We start from the raw sequence: 6,305 nt of genomic DNA on the forward strand, positions 1-6,305 counted from the left end.
TGACAGAACTAAAAGGAGAAATAGACAAACGTACAATCAGAGTGGGAGAACTTAATATATACCTTTCTTGGTAACTGATTTAACAAGGAAACAAAAAAGTAAGTTGATAATCAAGTTAACTATCAAGTTGACTTAACAGCTATTCATAGAACAATGTACCCCAGAATAACAGAACACACATTCTTTTCAAGTATGAAAGGAACACTTCCCAAAATAGTCCCAATACAGGGCCATTAAGCAAATATAAACAAATTTTAAAGAACTGAAATTATTCAGAGTATGTTTTCTGATCATGGCATTAACCTAGAAATCAATTTGAAAAGAAACTAGAAAACTCCTGAAAATTTGGAAATTCAGGAATTCATGTATAAATAATCTAAGTAGACTGTCTAAGGAGAAAGCACAGCAGAAATTAGAAAACATTTTTAACTGAATGACAATGAACGTAAGGCTCGTAACATCTTGTAGAATGTAACTACAACTGTATCAAAGAGATGACTTTCAGCCTCAAATGCCTATTAGAAAAGTCAGTTTTCAGTAGTCCTCATAAGATGAAAAAGAACAGCAATTTAAATCCAAAAATGTAGAGAGAAGGAAATAATAAAGAGAAGAAAATCATGTCATAGAAAACAAACATACACTACAGAAAATCACCAAAGCAAAAAATAGATACTTTAGAATGCTAAGAAAATGGATAAACTTATGAGCTGTAGTGATCATAAAAAAACACACGTTATCAACATCAGGAGCAAAAAAAAGGGACCTTACAGGTCCTATAGACATTGATAAGATATAGAACAACTGCATGTAACTAAATCTGAACATGTTTAGAAAATGGGCAAGTTCCTAGAAAAGCATAGTTTACTAGAACTGATACAAGAAAAAATGGAAAACCTTAATATTGAGGCAAACTTCATATTCCTATCCAACTGCCTAATAGACATATACGCTAGGTCAGAGAACCAGGAATTATCCATGACTGTCCCGATTAGTATCTTCCCTCTGGTAGCCATAAGGCTGATATGGTGATAAACCAGAAGCAGAGTCTGAGCCAGTTACTGATTTACAGCACAGGTTGGACTCACAGTTTCAACAGATTTCTTAAATGAAAATTATTATATTTCAGTGGGAAAAGTACAATCCCAAAACAGGGAATGGTGATACTTGAGAGAATTCCAATACTGTAACTCCAAGTACCCCAACAGAAGCTCCTCCTCCTCCCCTATCTAATGAGAATGGTTGACTTTCTTGAATACCCTCTAATGACCACACCAAAATAAAATTCCAATTCTCGTTTACCATTCATACACCTCTTACTGCCTCTGACCTCTGACTAAGCCAAACCCTGGAAAAGAAGGCTGACATATTAAAAGAGTTGCAACAACTTTCTAGCTCTTGAGGAATACATGTCAAAAAAATTCTGAGGATACAAGCCAGGGGAAGAAAAACATAGTTTAGATCAAGCTGAATTGATTGAGTACATTTCATAGCAAGTGATCAAAGGTGAAGGTCTAACACCATTCCAGCACAATTCTGTGTCCCATCTTCTAACAGTAGCTGGGTTCTCGCTGCCTTGAAACGCACCCAGGTCATATAACTAAAACTAAGATCACATTTCCTTGAGGATATGTTTCCTGCAATATTTCTGATACCAATTACTTAATCAATATTTGTATTTTCAAACAACAGAATCTCCTCAATCTAGTTTAAGCAGTATCGTAAACTCACAGTATCATTGAAAACGTTTGATAGGATTCTAGGCTGAATTCTAGGAATGACTCCCAATCCCATAACTGTAGAAGTAAACTCACCAGGCGCAACAGCTGCTTTTATGACCAAGGAGCTACCTGCCACATCAGAAAACCTCCATCCATCACAGCCACTAGCTCCCAGATCACATCACCCTTGGTAAGAGCCAAGCCTGCATAATAAACAGATGCCTCAGGCCTTGCTTCTCTCCCCACATAACTCAGTTCTGAATCAAAATCTCATACAAGTCATCTGATCAGAGGAACTTTGGTTTTGTTTGGCATCTTAGCTCTGGAGGAGTCTGGGAAGCAGGTTTTAGCTTTAGCATAGCACAGGAAAGTATAAAACGGGACTGACAATCTATAGTATATTCTTTATACAATTCAGGGTTTTTTAAGTATTAGATAGATAGATAGATAGATAGATAATAGAAGGTTAGACAGCATACTTTTTCACTTAATATATTTTGGAGATAATTCTATGTTAACATATGGATTACCTCATCCTTTTAGATAGCAGCACTGTATTGCTTCATATGGATGTGCCATAACTTACTCAACATCACCTTTCTGGAGGATACTTAGGTTTCTTCCATCTTTACTGTTTAAAACAATGATGTAGTTCTTCATCCTAACCACACACCTGTAACAAAGGCCTAGGATGCTGTCCATATGTTTTTTTTTTTTTTCCTTCCTTTTTAGAAGCTTGAAATTGGGTTTCCTGGTCAGAGCCATTGTTTTTACTTACACATGCACCTCTCCCCTTGCCACCCTTAAGGTCTAACATGTTCCTTTCCCAAAGAGTATACATGCTGACACGCTTACTTGCATTTGTGGAATTTCAGATACAAAATAGCCTGGTTTACTTTCTTTTTGCTGCAGCATATCTGAGTCAGTCATCTTGAAAAAGTCCCTAATAGAGCACTGTGTCCTCTCCCACGCTTTTGAATAATTCATCTTTCATAGAGTGCCAGTTCTCTAAACCAATTAAGAACAGTGGCTCACAAAGGCATTCTCTGTTTATAAAAATGCATTTCACAACCCCAGGGTAAACATACAACTACTACAGGGAGAGTGTGATGCCCGCTGAAATGAGCAGTCACATCATCAGATTAACGTGAAAAAGAAGCTAGAAGAGAAATATACACATTTTTTCAACGTTTATTTATTTTTGGGACAGAGAGAGACAGAGCATGAACGGGGGAGGGGCTGAGAGAGAGGGAGACACAGAATCGGAAACAGGCTCCAGGCTCTGAGCCATCAGCCCAGAGCCCGACGCGGGGCTCGAACCCACGGACCACGAGATCGTGACCTGGCTGAAGTCGGACGCTTAACCGACTGCGCCACCCAGGCACCCCGAGAAATATACACGTTTTAAGAAGTGCTCCCAGGTAGCAAATCATTGAATATGAAATGCAGAAAATCGTAATTTTTCTGAACTTCATTTTCACCATTTATAAAATGGGGTAAAACCCACTTTCATAACGCTCCTTAAGGACTAAACAAACATTAAACTAAAATAGCCTACTACTGGGGTGCTTGGGTGGCTCAGTCGGTTAAGCATCCGACTTCAGCTCAGGTCATGATCTCACAGCTCCAGCTCAGGTCACGAGCCCACAGTTCGTGAGTTTGAGCCCCGTGTCGGGCTCTGTGCTGATGATAGCTTGGAGCTCAGAGCCTGGAGGTTGGAGCCTGAAGCCTGCTTCAGATTCTGTGTCTCCCTCTCTCTCTGCCCTTCCCCCGCTTGCTCGCTCGCTCTCTCTCCCTCTCTCTCTCTCTCCCTCTCTCCCTATCAGAAATAAACATTGAAGAAAAACCTAATAAAATACACTAGTACTATTACATACTAGATGTACAAGTAAATGTATCAAAATGCCCTAGGACCATGTTAGCTAAGAAGGGCTGTAAGTTGTCTATTGACCAACTTTTCCTAACATTAGTACCTTTCTCCTTAAGTGATTTTCTCTTATTCTGGCTATAAACTGATTATATGTTTGTCCTACCCCAAAGCCCATCTCCAGCCTGTGCCTCAGGAGGTACGCAGCCAGGACAAAAGGGCAGGGGGAGGTGCTCCAGCAGAGACCAGAGAGCAAAGCATGCTTTTCATGAGCTCCCTAATTCGTGTATACACATATGCTTTGTGTAGTGGAATAGTTTAGATTTTGTGATTTCCTTGCAAGACTTGTAACCTGGATATATGCCATGGTGAGATCCCAACTTTCACCGAGCCACTGCTGAAGCACCAACAAGGCACACACTACCGCTTACTAGCCGTGGAACCGTGTGCCACATAATTCTGCACCTCAGCCTCTTCTTACGTAAAAATAATCACAGGTCACCGTGCAGAGTAAATGTTATTTCTAACGCATTTAGAACAATGCCTGCCACAAGGAAACAGTATCACTGTAATCAAAAATAAAATAATCAAAAAGCAGCTATTGATTTGGTAAGCTAGGTATTCTCTAAAATTTTTAGTCCTGGATCTCAAATGCATCGCCCCACTTCATTTATTACACCTAGACCCAGTTCTCCCCCGTTTTACTAGGCTTCTCTTACGACTTTTTCACTCTTGATCTTAGATTTTAATAATACTTATACCTGTAACACTCACCATGGTATGGCTTGCATCAGGTACAGACGTCTACAACTGTATCTTCTGTGGTCTCCAATAGAAGACTCCTGCGGACGGGTTCAGGATCACCTGGGGAGTCCAGGAGACTCATCAGTAGGTCTGGGGCTGACCCAGACACTCAACATCGTTTAGCTCCTTAGGTGAGCCAACTGTGTAATCAGGTCTCTAACATTTTGAGTTCCAGGGGGCAAGGGCAGAGTCCTGGCTGTTCTGTTGTCCTCTACAAAGCCTTACACTGTGCTGGCGCTTAATAAATGTTTTGTTTTTAAAGATTTTTTATTTTTTTACTTTTGTAAAGTTTATTTGAGAGAGAGAGGGCAAGCATGAGCAGGGCAAGGGCAGAGAGAGGGAGAGAGGGAATCCCAAGCAGGCTCCATGCCGTCAGCACAGAGCCCCATGTGTGGGCTCAATCTCATGAACCGTGGGATCATGACCTGAGCCGAAATCAAGAGTCGGATGCTTAACCAGCTGAGCCGCCCAGACGCCCCAATAAATGGTTTTGGAAAAGTTGTCCTTGTGTGAGGACTACACAGGCCTGGGGGCCTCCAGGACTCTCAAGTGTGTATACGCGAGAAAAATGAAGGAACAAAAACATAGCTGAGAAGTGATGCTATCCCTTTCAGAAGTACAGAAACCTGCCTAGCGGCAATACATTCCACTACGAACTGTCGCTGCCATTCATGTTGCGAGTGATAAACTGTAAAGCTAAGGTTATAGTTATAATCACTGTACTGAAAGCTGTTCGTTCAGCATCCATCATAAAGGTGATACCTTCAGGTGGACAGTGTCTAGCTCGCCAGGGCTGCCACAATAAAGTACCACAGACTGGGGGACAGAAACAACAGAAATTTTCTCACAATTCTGGAGGCCAAAGGTCCGAGATCAAAGGATCAGCATTGTTTCCTCTGAGGCCTCTTTTCTTGTCTTACAGACGAGTGGTTTCCTTCCCGTGTCTTCACACGGTCTCCCTGTATCCAGATTTCCTCTTCTTAATTGGATCAGTCATACCAGATGAAGGAACTCACTTTTAACTGAATCACTTCTTTGAAGACTTTATTGCCAAATATGCTCATGTTCTGAGGTATTACAGGTTAGAATTTCAATATATGAAATTTTGGAGTAACACAATTCAACCCATAATAGTAATCACTGGTATACCTGAAGACTCATTGAGTATTTGACTCTACGGGGTAGCGTTGGTGATCAGATACCGTAAGTTTACAAACCTGATGAGAGGCTGACCACTTCTGGTACGCTCAAGACACAAAGGAGGGTCTACTAGGAAGCGTGTATGGGGCACCTGGGTGGCTCAGTCGGTGGAGCATATGACTCTTGATTTCGGCTCAGGTCACGATCTCACGGTGAGTTTGAGCCCCGTATCAGGCTCCACATGGACAATGTAGAGCCTGCTTGGGATTCTCTCTCCCCCTCTCTGCCCGTCCCCCTGCTGTCTCTCTCTCTCTCTCTCTCTCAAAAACAAACTTCAAAAACAAAGCAAAAAAAGAGGAAGTGTATATATAGGCCAACAAGCTGAAGCGGTTGAAGGAAACAAATTCTTGTCACCCCTTTGCCCTTTGATGTGCTAAGGACCCGAGTTCACACACACAAGGTTATAAGCAGCTCACCTTTTAAAGAAGGAAACACCAAGTACTATATACACTCACGTACAAGAAAACTAAACCAGCTTCTAGGCGTGGCCTTGAAGACTCCAATCATGCCAGTTTTACTTGTTTCACTAAAACCTGGAGCATCTTGAGTCAACAACAGACTTTAAGGCTAGAAATCTATGTGTGGCTAATTTAAAACTGAAAGACTATTAGCTAACACTGCTTTCTGTATGTGGGGCACTATAATAGCCCTTTACATTAAATAACTAGTAATTAGTATTAAATAACTTTAACATCGAACAGTATTATAAAATGGGA

This window comes from Lynx canadensis, chromosome B4 (genome assembly GCF_007474595.2).
Source record: "Lynx canadensis isolate LIC74 chromosome B4, mLynCan4.pri.v2, whole genome shotgun sequence".
NCBI classification, from domain to species: domain Eukaryota; kingdom Metazoa; phylum Chordata; class Mammalia; order Carnivora; family Felidae; genus Lynx; species Lynx canadensis.